The sequence below is a fragment of the Schistocerca piceifrons genome, chromosome 3, assembly GCF_021461385.2.
Source record: "Schistocerca piceifrons isolate TAMUIC-IGC-003096 chromosome 3, iqSchPice1.1, whole genome shotgun sequence".
Lineage (NCBI taxonomy): Eukaryota > Metazoa > Arthropoda > Insecta > Orthoptera > Acrididae > Schistocerca > Schistocerca piceifrons.
The window spans coordinates 242,504,623-242,521,184 of NC_060140.1; positions in this window are offsets into that span (position 1 = coordinate 242,504,623).

A 16,562-nucleotide genomic window follows, 5' to 3' on the forward strand; every position below is an offset into this window, starting at 1 on the left:
TCTCACTTTCTTTTCCTGTGGAACACACAAACCTGGAGCCCTCACTCAGTTCCACATGTACGGCTCCCGCCCACTTCACGTCAGCACTGTGGGCCGGAAATGTACTGCCTGTAATGACATAGTTAGGTCGAAACAGTAACATACATTTAAAAACACACAATTTCAAAGCGTAAAGATACATAATAATTTTCATTCGTATGTTCGTTAATTTCAGTTAAGCTCGAGGTATTCCAATGTATGTGCTCATGTTCTGCAAGTGGTACAAGTAATGCCATCTGTTGGTAGCGAAGGAAACTGTGTGCACAAATCTTTTCAATTTTATTCTGATCAAACTATCAATTAGAGATATCATTATTTTGTGATCTATTTTCTTAAACGTTTGACAATACAAAACGAGAGAATGTGCAATAAAAGGACACTAAAAAGGTTAAAATATTTTATTATACTTGTAAGAGAGCCGCATTGGTTACGCAGAGATTTTATTTATTCTGTCAGCACGGAGTAGTAGTATGTGGCTTTCCATCATTGTGTATGTTTTGGGCACAGATGTGTATGTTTATGATAGTCGAGGAAAAACATGCGGCAACATACATATAACAGGGCTATATCCTGATATGTCAGAAGAAGACGTCATAATAATTAATGTAATACTGCTGCATAAGGAATGATGGAGAATATGAAAATTGTTTATCTGCCACTGAGTCACGACGTCCACGTCAACAATCCAGCTTAAGTACTACATCATTTGTAAAATGTACTTTCTCGATGATTCTTCTCATTCACGTTCTGCAATTTGAGAGTTAAATACAGTGTAGAGAACTTGCTTCTGCTAGTGACTATTTTACAGCCCATCATCATAAAATTATATTAGTTGGTGATCGAAGTTTGGCATGGAAGTACAAAGTTGCTTTGCAAACACACTGTTCTGTCAATGCAGTAAATTAATAGATTTATTAGCTACACATTATCACGTCGATTAATATCAGTGTACCTTAGTCCATGATTAGTATTATAGCGTGGATATATGGTTGTGTCAGCAATTGCCATATTTATTTTGACGATAGGTCACTATATGATTCAGTGCTTGGCATACAGGCAGTTTCAAAATGATTATACGGGTTTTAAGGCTATGCAACATTTATTACGCTCAACTTATAGTTACAAATAATACATCAAATGAAAGAACAACTCAAACAATTTTTCTTACAATTGCTCAATCTTTTATTTCCTTTCTAACGTTCACTTAACCTTTCTTACACGTGAAAATGAATTAGTATTCCATTTCTACACAAAATTTTGTTATAATATGGCGTTGGGTAGTCCGACACTCACAGTCATATTTGTAATAAAGTAAAATAATGAAATAGCAAATCATGACTATCACGTTACTTGCCACAGTATTGTTGAACACGTGGCTACAGCTCGTGTAGCCTGCATTGATGCCGAACATCATTGCTGGACTATATTGTCGGCTGTGTCTAGTTTTATTGGTCTGTATAAAGGTACGTTTAGCATTAACGAACATCATTCCACAAAGCAGCTCCGTTGACGGTCTTAGAAAATCCCGCCATCGCTGTACACGTCCTCTGGGCACGGATTTCATTTCAGTCTTCCGGCAGGAATTATCGACGAATCTTATTCATTAGCGCTCGCGAAACATCGGAATAAATGACCTAATTAACACTTTTCTGAAGATTTCAAATAGACCGCCAACGAGTAGTATGAAATCGTGATGTAATGCTTGAGGGAACAATACCCCGCACTGTACGTTAATGTTTAGATCTAGGTCGCCTTTTATTTTTCTACCGAGAAAAAATACATAGAGGTGTTATTTTTGGAATAGGGACCACTATAAACGCGAAAGTAATTGCAACAAGAAGGGAACTAATTAGCTTGTTTTAAGAATCTTCAGTCTTTTAGCGCAATTTGGAAGAAATTCACGTACCACACTTCAGGGACTCTCTTGAATAATACAGATACACTTCAATTGTCATGCAGTTCAAACTCGCTCCAGTTTCGCGAGAATGGTATCTCGCACAGTTGGAAAACTTTATACAAGAACGGTAACTGCAATAGCGAGTCGTTCATGGCCCCGTGCGGTGAGATACTCGCTGTGCTGCGAGCAGAACAATAAGAGAAGAAAATTTATAATGGAGCGTGAAGCTTCCTTTGTTCCCTTACACGCAAAGGAGAGGCATCGCTACAGATGAGGTACGCGCTGATTTCGTCTGAGACTCCTTACAAATTTCACACAATTGCAGGAAACGGCATTTGCGATTCCGACTCGAGATAGTTGCACAATTTTTTTAACTGGTTCCTGCCATTGTTTTCGCCGACATGCAAAGGAGCCCAGCGCGCATAAACGACTGTCATATGAATACCTCGCAGCGGAAAAGTTCAGTCAAGAATGCAGAGGGCTAAGAATGTGTGTGTGTATACGTGTGTGTGTGTGTGTGTGTGTGTAAGTGCTCTAACGCAGGGAGCGTGTTGCACAGTTGCAATGCGGAAATATACATCAACCCGTGATTTCCGTATTCATTAAGGAAAGTACAGCAGAACTTTGGTGTGGGGCAACTGGACGACATCTGCATCTATCTACAGCCGAGGCGTTCTGCTGACTGAGGGTCTATCGGCAAACAGGCTGTTTTGAGAAAAACGCCATAGCAAGTTAGTACCACTTTTACTTAATTTCATTGTCAAGTTAACATCGAATTGAAATAAACGCTGTTATAATGAACACTTTCACAATGTATGTATTAAGTGATTCTTACGATACATACATATTTAAACATATTACAACATGATTTAGTTGTTGTACTAAGTGCCCTTTCTTCCAAGGAACACAAAACTCTCTGCACAAAAAGTGAAAAATAATAGTAAAATGCCATATATGATGTGTAGGAAAATAAATAAATTCAAAGAAACGAAGCTTGTGCGTTCAAAACACATTTACAGGGAATTCATTTGAATTTCTACATTCCTTCTGTAACACATTCAAACCAATTCCTGTCTTCACTATATATATATATATATATATAGTTAAGGCTCTAAGGCTCTCCGGCCACTTGACCATCTTCTTCTCCTGTGCGGATGCACAAAGAGTGCCCGAACTCTTACGGGAATCGGCAACGCGCCGCAAGTAATGAGTATAATGGGCAGGGGCACTACGAATGTAGTGCGGGACAATACGTTGAGAATATGGGTTTCGCGGGAGGCGTGCCAGAGATAAATCCCTGTAGTCGCGCTATCCTCTGTGTCCTCGGTGGTTCAGATGGATAGAGCGTCTGCCGTGTAAGCTGGAGATCCCGTGTTCGTGTCCCGGTCGGGGCACACATTTTCATCTGTCCCCGCTGCCGTATGTCAACGCCTGTAAGCAGGTAAGGGTGTTCCTTTCGTTGTAATTTCATCCTGTATTCACTGACATGAAGAAAAGAAGATCTGTGACATCTTTCACTTTTGCTGATTTAATGCCATTATACGGGTCCTGATTAAAGTTAATATTCAGGTTTGGATTTCTTGTCAGCCATATTTGGAATGGTATGTAAATCTCAGTGAAAGTTATAGGACATAGCAAAGAACCAACATTCGTGTATTTCATTTGAACAAATTTGTGAATCTGGAATTCAGTCTTACTTGTTTTGCACAGAGTAGAGCCTTCAACAATTCAGTCCAATTCTTTGTAATGTCACTATTCGTTACGACACTGAAAGGTGAAGGGTTACTACGACATTAAACCATGGTCTCCAGATAAGGTTTAATAGTGCCAACTACTGCCTTTTCCTTCACGACAGATTTGATAAGGTCGAACTTCCGGTCACACTTATTGAATGAATGTCCTCTGCCTGAGACTTAGTGTCCACACTAAACGTTTTGGGGAACCACATACCAAACTGCACCATGTAAATATTTTTGTTCTGTCCCACACAGGCTTCGGACAGGAAAACTATTGGGTTTATTTTACTAGTCACCTGATTCATTAAGCAGGCAAACACAAATGAAATAAACGTGTCAGCTCCTTACTTGATTTGCCTTTCCATAAAACTGTACATGAAGGACGATACATTGTTATATGTGAACGTCGAAACTGTAGCACTAGAGGAGGCATTTAGAAAACAGCATTGCCACATTCAGTTTCGGATCCCGCAAATTTTGACTATACTCGAACTCACGATCAAGACAAGTATGATCATTCTCACTTTGCTTTAAAACGTCTTCTCATATTCTGTTGCAAAGCCCAAGTTGGTAGTGGTCTTGCTAATACACTGTTTGACATGGGCTTTTAGGTTCATTTGTTTGCTTCTGCTTACGCTCTGTGCAAAAGTTATAGTTTTTGGGGTACTGAAGCTAAACATGTTAAGTGACTTGAATTAATGAAAATACTTTTTGTAAGCCATTTTTAAACGTTGTTTTGTATTTCTTTGTAATACTCCGAATAGCTCTTACAGCTTTTTTATGTTGAGTTTGTGGTTTTCAAAATTTGTGTTGTAAGTAATTACATGTTTTGCTTAGAATGATGTTAATATGTGCCTTTAACAAATCAAACACGTCACTGTCCAGCTTATGAGGCCTATTGGTATGTGAGCCTCTGCTTTCCAGAAAGGAACTGCTATTAGACACTTTTTCATGAATAACATGTAGACGCTTAACAGAAATTAGCTAAAGGGCCTGTATCATAGTTCTGTATACTTTAACAGATTCCACTTCATTTACAATAAGATATTCCAATATATACTTGCGTACATGTTTTGGATTCACTGTCTTTATTTTTATTTCAATTCTGACCTATGATTGCATCCTGCTCTGTTTTATTGTGCACAAAAGTAGTTAAACTTTTATGCTTGATGATCAGAGTTTTTATTTTTAACATTCCTTTAAACAATATTTCTTTACTGCTTTGAAAGTCTTGCTAGTTACAGCTATACAAGACAGCGAAGTATGTCCATTTCCGCTTTATCGTTTTACTTTATCGATCTCACATTTCATACCCTCTTTCTTTTTCTGAAGCAATTCGCTTCTAATCATGTACAAATCATGCACAAAACCCTAAATCAACGGTAACCACAGCTACAATAACTTACTTCATAAAGTGTATAATACAGTATAGTGATAAAATGTACATTGTATAATATCCAATAATACAAGACATATGAAACAACACAATAACTTACAGCACAATAACTTGCAAGACTAACCAGGATACACTCGCGACGGCAAAAGCTGTTTGTCGGTGTGACGTTTTAAAGAAATCAGTAACTTTGCGTAGTGCTGCCACATCAAAACGAAAATTTGAGAGACTGTAAAGTACAATAAGGCGGTTCATTGTAACAGATCTCAGGAAAAGGAGCACGTGAGCCTGTAGGCCCTTTGTCTGGAGATCGCCTCAGTTATTCTTCGTAGGCCATTGTAAAACTCGTGCAGGGGGGTACATGTTATCAAAAATTTCGATTTGCTATTCCACTCACGCGTTGATCACGAGGGAATAATAACTGTCTTCATAACTTTGTAGCTGGTGTAGTCACCCTTATGCTATATTCATGATCTATTTGCGACATACACGGTGGTTCACGCAATGTTCCTCGAATAAGGGGTTTTCCAAATGTAATACACAAGGAACAGCGTTGTCTTTTTCCGTATGATATTGTGAGTTTGAAGCGTTTCATTGGTATGGTCCGATACATCGATTAGTAGCAGGTTTATATAAGGTAACTCTGTATCAATGATTATGGCGTGTGTGTTCTTTGTTAGTTAAGGTAATTGATTTGTGACAGGACATTTAAAGTTTGTGATGTTTATATGGAAAAAGATGAATGATTGTTTAAAATAATATTTAGCCATCGTACAACGCTCTTTTCTCTGCTGTCGTCTTGCATTCCTTTGTCTGGTTTTTGATGCTGGCATTCAACACCATCTCAAACATGCTGGGACCGCATTTGGGATGCTGCGAGCTGCAGCATATAGCCATGGCATAAGCAGTTGTTATTATTTTGCAGCCGTGACTTATTAAACTGATAGTTCGGTAATTTTCACATCTGTCAACGCCTGCTTTCTTTGGGATAAGCGGCATGCCCTCGGGAAAAATTACGACTGTAGTTTCCCCTTGCTTTCAGCCATTCGCAGTACCAGGACAGCAAGGCCGATTTGGTTAATGTTACAAGGCCAGATAAGCCAATCATCCAGACTGTTGCCCCTGCAACTATTGAAAAGGCTGCTGCCCCTCTTCAGGAACCATACGTTTGTCTGGCCTCTCACCAGATACCCCTCCGTGAGGGAATACTGACCCTACGACTTATCTTAGATTAAGAAAAGGCAAACCTACGTTTCTAGCATTTGTATACTTGGAGAAAGCTTTTGACAATGTTGACTGGAATACTCTTAATTCTGAAGGTGGCAGGGGTAAACTACAGGGAGCGAAAGGCTACTTACAATTTTTACAGAAACCAGATGGCAGTTATAAGAGTCAAGGGACATGAAAGGGAAGCAGTGGTTGGGAAGGGAGTGAGACAGGTTTGTAGCCTCTCCCCGATGCTATCCAATCTGTATACTGGGCAAGGAGTAAAGGAAACAAAAGAAAAGTTCGGAGTAGGTATTAAAATCCATGGAGAAGAAATAAAAACTTTGAGGTTCGTCGATGACATTGTAATTCCGTCAGAGACAGCAAAGGACTTGGAAGAGCAGTTGAACGGAATGGATAGTGTCTTGAAAAGAGGATATAAGATGAACATCGATAAAAGCAAAACGAGGATAATGGAATGTAGTCGAATTAAGTCGGGTGATGCTGAGGTGATGCCTAGTAAAGGAGTTTTGCTATTTGGGGAGCAAAGTAACTGATGATGGTCGAAGTAGATAGGATATAAAATGCAATGCAATGGCAAGGAAAGCGTTTCTGAAGAAGAGAAATTTGTTAACATCGAGTATAGATTTAAGTGTCAGGAAGTCATTTCTGAAAGTATTTGTATGGAGTGTAGCCATGTATGGAAGTGAGACGTGGACGATAAATAGTTTGGACAAGAAGAGAATAGAAGCTTTTGAAATGTGGTGTTACAGAAGAATGCTGAAAATTAAATGGGTAGATCACATAACTAATGAGGAGGTATTGAATAGGATTGGGGAGAAGAAGAGTTTGTGGCACAACTTGACAAGAAGAAGGGATCGGTTGGTAGGACATGTTCTGAGGCATGAAGGGATCACCAATTTAGTATTGGAGGGCAGCGTGGAGGGTAAAAATCGTAGAGGGAGACCAAGAGCAGCATACACTAAACAGATTCAGAAGGATGTAGGCTGCAGTACGTGTTGGGAGATGAAGAAGCTTGCACAGGATAGAGTAGCATGGAGAGCTGCATCAAACCAGTCTCAGGACTGAAGACCACAACAACAACAAGCAGTTGTACCACATTTCTGTTATACAAACACACTGCACAGTTGACACTCTTCGTGTGGATGCAAGGAAGAATATAGGCAAAGAGGGGACACAGTCCAGGGCTTCTGGACACCCGCCCTCTCCCATTTCATATTGCCTAAATTAAATTAGACACGTGCCTTGTAGTGAAATTGAAAGATTTGATTGGCAAGGGCACCCAATCCCGGGGGAAAGGAGGGGCCAGGGATTCCCCTCCCCCCCCCCCCCCCCTCTGCTCTTAGAAAATGCAAAATTAAAGTTGTCATGTGTTTCCCTTTCAAGAAAATTATTTAAAAATCGCTATTATGCTTGTTTTTAACAGAGTTGAAACTCAGACGTTCTTCTGGATACTTGAAAGTCTTCGGCTTCCAAAACATTAAAGAAACACCATACCCCCAGATACAGGCCTCTACAAATTATCGTATAAGCGCTCTTGAAAAGGAGCGATCAAAAAGTTGCGTCTGAGGGCGTTGCTGCAGCATATATGTCACGTAGCACGACTGCGATTCGGATGTATAACCACCGACATGGGGGGAATTAGTTTGGCATTCTTGTCTTTCTGACGAGCGTGCGGTAAATGCAGAACGTAAACTATGGGGATCTTATTACCAAATGCGTCCAGACAGGACCAACGTGTCATTATTTTTTCCTTGGCTGCCGAAGGAGTAACACTGGCAGACATCATTGTAGAATGAATAATGTGTATGGTACAACTAGACTGTCGCAGCCAACCGTTGTTGTGGAACGAAAACTGCGATAAGGGGTGCGTCTGCTTCGTGATAACACACGTTCCCATATCTCAAATGCAGTAACGCAGAAGTTACACCAAGTTAAGTGGGCGACACTCGGGCACCCGTCCTGTTGGGTCTTGAAGGGTCGACGATTCCTGTTCGACGGGAGTGTGCAGCAGGCGGTTATGGCCGACTTCACGCAGTAACACACGGTGTTTGACCAAAGAGATATCTTCAACCTGTTACGTCGATGGAGATAATGGCCTCAGTATCCACGGGGATATCATCAGAGCGGCATAGCGATTGCTGACCGTACGGCCTTCGAACGGAAACTTTTTAATCGCATCTTATATTCCGATTTTCAGTCATAGACGATTAATTATACGCACTGTCGACAGTCAAAAAGACCATCGATAGCTTTTTACTATCGACATATCGATAGCACTATCGGATATCGTCTACCACTAACAACTGTTGTACACTGTTGGCCTTACTTGGGTTCAGTTGTTGTTTTGTTAATCAGTTCAGTTATTAGTTGCAGTTTAATTTAATACAAATGCAGCCGTTTACTGCTTTTGTGCTGTGCGCTGTACTGGTACTTTTTAATTATGTGTAAGTCTGTAACAAGAGAGAAGAGCAAATCCGATTTTCATTCGTCCAGTAGTGTTTTGATCACTTAAATAATGTAAGCACTAGTATAATAACCTAATTACCTATATATATATAGCAGGATATGTGGCCTGTAATTGAAATAGTCTCATGATGATCTCTCCATTGGCAAAAGATTCCCGAATAGTCCCGCCATTCGGATGTCTGGGAGAGGACTGCCAAGGGGGAGGTGACTGTGAGAAAAAGATTACATTATAAACGAAAGAATAACGTTATACGAGTCGAGCGGTGGAATGTCAGAAGACTGAATGTGATAGGCAAGCTATAAAATGTGAAAAGATAAATGCAATGGCTCAGTCTAGATATACACTCCTGGAAATTGAAATAAGAACACCGTGAATTCATTGTCCCAGGAAGGGGAAACTTTATTGACACATTCCTGGGATCAGGTACATCACATGATCACACTGACAGAACCACAGGCACATAGACACAGGCAACAGAGCATGCACAGTGTCGGCACTAGTACAGTGTATATCCACCTTTCGCAGCAATGCAGGCTGCTATTCTCCCATGGAGACGATCGTAGAGATGCTGGATGTAGTCCTGTGGAACGGCTTGCCATGCCATTTCCACCTGGCGCCTCAGTTGGACCAGCGTTCGTGCTGGACGTGCAGACCGCGTGAGACGACGCTTCATCCAGTCCCAAACATGCTCAATGGGGGACAGATCCGGAGATCTTGCTGGCCAGTGTAGTTGACTTATACCTTCTAGAGCACGTTGGGTGGCGCGGGATACATGCGGACGTGCACTGTCCTGTTGGAACAGCAAGTTCCCTTGCCGGTCTAGGAATGGTAGAACGATGGGTTCGATGACGGTTTGGATGTACCGTGCACTATTCAGTGTCCCCTCGACGATCACCAGTGGTGTACGGCCAGTGTAGGAGATCGCTCCCCACACCATGATGCCGGGTGTTGGCCCTGTGTGCCTCGGTCGTATGCAGTCCTGATTGTGGCGCTCACCTGCACGGCGCCAAACACGCATACGCTCATCATTGGCACCAAGGCAGAAGCGACTCTCATCGCTGAAGACGACACGTCTCCATTCGTCCCTCCATTCACGCCTGTCGCGACACCACTGGAGGCGGGCTGCACGATGTTGGGGCGTGAGCGGAAGACGGCCTAACGGTGTGCGGGACCGTAGCCCAGCTTCATGGAGACGGTTGCGAATGGTCCTCGCCGTTACCCCAGGAGCAACAGTGTCCCTAATTTGCTGGGAAGTGGCGGTGCGGTCCCCTAAGGCACTGCGTAGGATCCTACGGTCTTGGCGTGCATCCGTGCGTCGCTGCGGTCCGGTCCCAGGTCGACGGGCACGTGCACCTTCCGCTGACCACTGGCGACAACATCGATGTACTGTGGAGACCTCACGCCCCACGTGTTGAGCAATTCGGCGGTACGTCCACCCGGCCTCCCGCATGCCCACTATACGCCCTCGCTCAAAGTCCGTCAACTGCACATACGGTTCACGACCACGCTGTCGCGGCATGCTATCAGTGTTAAAGACTGCGATGGAACTCCGTATGCCGCGGCAAACTGGCTGACACTGACGGCGGCGGTGCACAAATGCTGCGCAGCTAGCGCCATTCGACGGCCAACACCGCGGTTCCTGGTGTGTCCGCTGTGCCGTGCGTGTGATCATTGCTTGCACAGCCCTCTCGCAGTGTCCGGAGCAAGTATGGTGGGTCTGACACACCGGTGTCAATGTGTTCTTTTTTCCATTTCCAGGAGTGTAGTAGGGGTCAGTGAAGTGAAATGGAAAGAATACAAGGATTTCTGGTCAGATAAGTATAGGGTAATATCAACAGCAGCAGTAAATGGTATAACAGGAGTAGGATTCGTTATGAATAGAAATGTAGGGCAGAGAGTGTGTTCCAGTGAACAGTTCAATGATAGGATTCTTCTTATCAGAATCGACAGTAAACCAACATCAAGTATACGTGCCGACGTCACGAGCTGAAGATGAAGAGAGAGAGAAAATATATGAGAAAATATATTAGATGAAAATCTAATAGTTGTAGGATGAGTAGTAGAAGAATATGGGCTTGGGACAAGGAATCAAAGAGAAAAAAGACTAATTGAGTTCTGTAATAAATTCCAGCTGAAATGTAGTTGTAGGATGAGTAGTAGAAGAATATGGGCTTGGGACAAGGAATCAAAGAGAAAAAAGACTAATTGAGTTCTGTAATAAATTCCAGCTAGTAGTAGCGAATACTCTGTCCCAGAATCACAAGAGGAGGAGTATACTGGTACTTGGAAAAGACCGGTTGATACGGGATGATTTCGGTTAAATTACATAATGGTCAGACAGAGATTCCGAAATCAGATACTGGATTGTAGGGCGTACCCAGGAGCAGATATAGACCCAGATCACAATGTAATGGTGATGAAGAGTAGGCTGAAGTTTAAAAGATTAATGAGGAAGAATCAATAAGCAAAGATGTGGGATACAGAAGTACTGAGGGATGACGAGAAACGCTTGAAGTTCTCTAAAGCTATAGATACAGCAGTATGAATAGCTCAGTAGGCAGTAAAGTTGAAGAGGAATGGACATCTCTAAAAAATCACAACAGCTGGAAAGAAAAACACATGTACAAAGACGATAACCGCGAAGAAAGCATGGGTAACAAAGAAATACTTCAGTTGATTGATGAAAGAAGGAAGTTCAAAAATGTTCAGGGAGATTCAGGAATACAGAAATACAAGTCACTCAAGAATGAAATAAATAGAAAGTGCATCTGTGCTAACATGAAATGCTTGTATGAGAAATGTGAAGAAATCGAAAAAGAAATGATTGTCGGAAGGACTGACTCGGCATACGGGAAAGTCAAAACAACGTTCGATGAAATTGAAAGCAAGGGTGGTAACATTAAGAGTGAAACGCGAATTCCACCGTTAAATGCAGAGCAGAGAGCGGGTAGGTGGGAAGAGTATATTGAAGGTCTCTTTGGGGGAAGGGGGGGGGGGCGGCGGTAGATTTCTCTGAAGAGACAGAAGAAAAAACAGGAGTCGATTTAGAAGAGATAGAGGATCCAGTATTAGAATAAGAATTTAAGACAGCTTTGGAGGATTTAATAACACGTAATGCAGAAGGGATAGATAACATACCACCAAAATGTCTAAAAGCATTGGGGGAAGTGGCAACGAAACGACTATTCACGTTGGTGTGTAAAATGTATGAGTGTGGCGACATACCATCTGACTTTTGGAAAAATACCATCCACACAATTCTGAAGACTACAAGAGCAGCCAAGTGCGAGAATTATTGTACAATCAGCTTAACAGCTCATGCATCCAAGCTACTGACAAGAATGATATACAGAAGAATGGAAACGAAAATTGGAGATGTGTTAGATGATGATCAGCTTGACTGCAGAAAAGGTAAAGGCATCAGAGAAGCAATTCTGAGGCTGTAGTTGATAATGGAAGCAAGGCTAAAGAAAAATCAAGGCATGTTTGTAGAATTTGTCGACCTGAAAAAAGCGTTCGACAATGTAAAATGCTGCAAGATGTTCGAAATACTGAGAAAAATACGGGTAAGCTATGGAGAAAGACAGGTAATATACAATAGATACAAGACCAAAGAGGTAATAATAAGAGTGGATGAACAAAAAGAATGCGCTCGAATTAAAAAGGATGTAAGACATAGATTTAATCTTCCCCTCTAACTGCTCAATCTGTACATCGAAGAGGCAATGATGGAAATAAAAGAACGATTCAGGAGTGGAATGAAAGTTAAAGATGAAATGATACTACGATTTTCTGATGACATGGCTATCCTGAGTGAAAGTGAGTAAGAATTACATGGCATGCTGACTCGAATGAACAATATAATGAGTGCAGAATATGGACTGAGAGTAAATAGAAAAAAGACGAAAGTAATGAGAAGTAGCAGAAGTGAGAACAGTGAAAAACTTAACATCAGGACTGATCGTCACAAAGTAAATGAAGTTAAGGTATTCTGTTACCTAAACAGCAAAATAACCAATGAACGGCGGAGCAAGGACAACATGGAAAGCAGACTAGCACTAGCGAAATGGGCATTCCTGGCCAAGAGATGTCTACTAGTATCATACATAGGCATTAATTTGAGGAATAAATTTCTGAAAATGTACGTTTTAATCACAACATTGTATGACAGTGTACATGAACTGTAGGAAAAGCGGAACAGAAGAGAATCGAAAGATTTGAGACGTTTTGCTGCAGACGAATGTTGAAAATTAGATGGACTGATAAGCTAAGGAACGAGGAACTTCTGCACAGAATCGAGAGGAAATAAATATGAAATTACACTTGACCTACGTGCCATTTAGTGAAATTGAAAGATATAATTGTCAAGGACGCTCATACCTGTCGGAAAGAAGGGTTCAAAAAAGTTCAAATAGCTCTGAGCACTATGGGACTTAGCATTTGAGGTCATCAGTCCCCTAGAACTTAAACCTAACTAACCTAAGGACATCACACACATCCATGCCCGAGGCAGGATTCGAACTTGCGACCGTAGCAGTCGCCCGGTTCCAGACTGAAGCGCGTAGAACCGCTCTTAGGGAATGCAGAATTGTAGGTCAGTAAAAATTGGTATTACGCAAGTTTTTAACAGGGTTGGAACTGGGGCGTTCTTCTGGCTATTTAAAGGTCGCCTTTCGTCTTCCAAAACATTAAAGAAACACCATATCCCAAGCTGTTGTTGTTGTGGTCTTCAGTCCTGAGACTGGTTTGATGCAGCTCTCCATGCTACTCTGTCCTGTGCAAGCTTCATCTCCCAGTACCTACTGCAACCTACATCCTTCTGAATCTGCTTAGTGTATTCATCTCTTGGTCTCCCTCTACGACTTTTACCCTCCACGCTGCCCTCCAGTGCTAAATTTGTGATCCCTCGATGCCTCAGAACATGTCCTACCAACCGGTCCCTTCTTCTTGTCAAGTTGTGCCACAAACTCCTCTTCTCCCCAATTCTATTCAATACCTCCTCATTAGTTACGTGATCTATCCATCTAATCTTCAGCATTCTTCTCTAACACCACATTTCGAAACCTTCTTTTCACTTCTTGTCCAAACTATTTACGTCCATGTTTCACTTCCATACATGGCTACACTCCATACAAATACTTTCAGAAATGACTTCCTGACACTTAAATCTATACTCGATGTTAACAACTTTCTCTTCTCCAGAAACGCTTTCCTTGCCATTGCATTGCATTTTATATCCTCCCTACTTCGACTATCATCAGTTATTTTGCTCCCCAAATAGCAAAATTCCTTCACTACTTTAAGTGTCTCATTTCCTAATCTAATTCCCTCAGCATCACCCGACTTAATTCGACTAAATTCTATTATCCTCGTTTTGCTTTTGTTGATGTTCATCTTATACCCTCTTTTCAATACACTGTTCATTCCATTCAACTGCTCTTCCAAGTCCTTTGCTGTCTCTGACAGAATTACAATGTCATCGGCGAACCTCAAAGTTTTCATTTCTTCTCCATGGATTTTAATACCTACTCCGATTTTTTCTTATAAGACCCCAAACAAATTGTCCTATGGCAACCCTTGATAAGAGGCGATCAGAAAGTGGCGTTTGAGGGCGCTGCTGCAACGTATATGCCACGTAGCACGACTCTGATGCTGATGTTTAAGCACCGACATGGGTGGTGGTGGGGGGGGGGGGGGGGGGGAGAATAGTTTTGCATTCTTGTCAGAAAATTATAATGGCGTTATTACCAAATGCGTCCATACAGGACCAACGTCATTCGTTTCTTGGCTTCGGAAGGAGAAACACTTGCAGACTTCCATTGTAGAACGAATAGTGTGTATGGAACAACATGACTGTCGAAGACCACCGTTATGGAACGAAAACTGCGACAAAGGGGGCGCCTGCTACGTGACAACACACGTCCCCATATCGCAAATGTAGTAACGCAGAAGTTACACCAAGTCAAGCTGGAGACACTTCAGCACCCGTCCTATTGGGTCTTGAAGGGTCGACGGTTCCTGTTCGACGGCGGCGTGCAGCTCGCGGTTATGGGTGTCTTCACGCAGTAACACACGGTATTTGACCAAAGAGATATCTCCAACCCGGCGCGTCGATGGAGATGATAACCTCTGTGACCACGGGGATTTTGTCTGAGCGGTGTAGCGATTCCTGACCGCACGGCCTTCGAACGGAAACTTCTTAATCGCTTCTTATATTACGATCTTCAGTCATACACGAAAGAAGAGATACGCACTGTCGACAGTCAAAAAGTCAATCGATAGATTTTTACTATCGGTATATCGATAGCACTATCGTATATCCTCCATCACTATTTCATCCAAGAACCTTACTTGAATTCAGTTGTTGTTCTGTAAATCAGTTCAGTTATGAGTTGCAGTTGTATTGAATGTAAATGCAGGCGTTTATTGCTTTCGTGCTGTGCGCTGTACTGATAGAATCACATTATGGATAAGTTTCTGCCAAGAGAGAAGAGCAAATTAGATTTTGATTCGTCCACTGGTGTTACCATAAGTTAAAAATATGTAAGAACTAGTATAATTGCCTAATTACCTCCCTATGGCAGTTTAATATTAGCACTGGACTTGTTATTTGGAGACTGGTAGAACATCCGGGTTTCAGTATTTCATTATTTCACAAGGCAGATGCGCAGTAAACGTCATTACTGTAGACGTACCAAATATCATTAAATTAAAATCAAAGCATTAAAATACACTTCATGTTGATCAACAAAAAATCACCCACACGGCGATCGTTGCATTCCTTAAAAATACTGCTCTCCATTCTATCATTATTAGCCAAAAATGCAAAATATCGCCCAGTGTGGTCACCCAGGCTCTGCTCAGTTAAGAAAACCGCTTCTGATACGGAACGTTGGGGAGGGTTTGTGGAGAGCGGAAAGTTGTGTGATGACAGCATATTCCACAGTTCGTTTGTTTATAAAAGATTATAGCAACGGGCTGCTGGAATTCGTCGGACCCGAGTGCGCCCCGCAACCCCCGCTTCCCCTGTCGCCCAAAATCTATTTGCGCTCCTGTAATACTATCATAACTGATGCCACGAATTCACTGCACAGTTAAATCTTAAAATATGCGTGATTCAAGCACTGTGAGATGTTGAAACATGCATAATTAAAAGAAAAAACGCTGAATATGAGAATTTCGTCTTTTGTTCTGGCGCATTTTCTTTTATTTGAAAACAATGTAGAACAAACAGTTTTTAGAAATTCCCCCATCCAGCGGTGTAGCTCTACGCCTTGAGCTAGCTGTACCTGGATCTGAGAGTCGAAGTGGTTCGAATTCATCCGCTGCAAACGTGAAAATGGTTTTCTCTGGTTTCTCATTCTCAGTTTAGGCAACTTCCGGGACTGGCCACAGTTAGTTCCTTCAGAATTCCTTTCTTTCCAGGCACATGGCAGTTCGCTTAATGACACAGCCTCACCACTTAAATGAAAAGATTTGCTTCGAAGGCGAACGGAACATTTATCCGGAGACTTCCAACACTAAAAGGTACATTTACAGCTGAAGGCGGCTAGCAATCGGCGTTTGGTACTTTGTATCTGTGCGTAAATATGGCTCAGTTGTGGAACGGTAAATGCAATCGAGCGTTTGGCGTCGTTGACCGGGAGGTCCCTTACGGGGCAGGTCCGGCCGCCTTGGTGCAGGTCTTATTACATTCGACGCCACATTGGGTACCTGCGCGCCGGATGGAGATGAAATAATGATGACAACACAACACCTAGTCCCTGAGTGCAGAATCCCCGACCCAGCCGGGAATCTAGC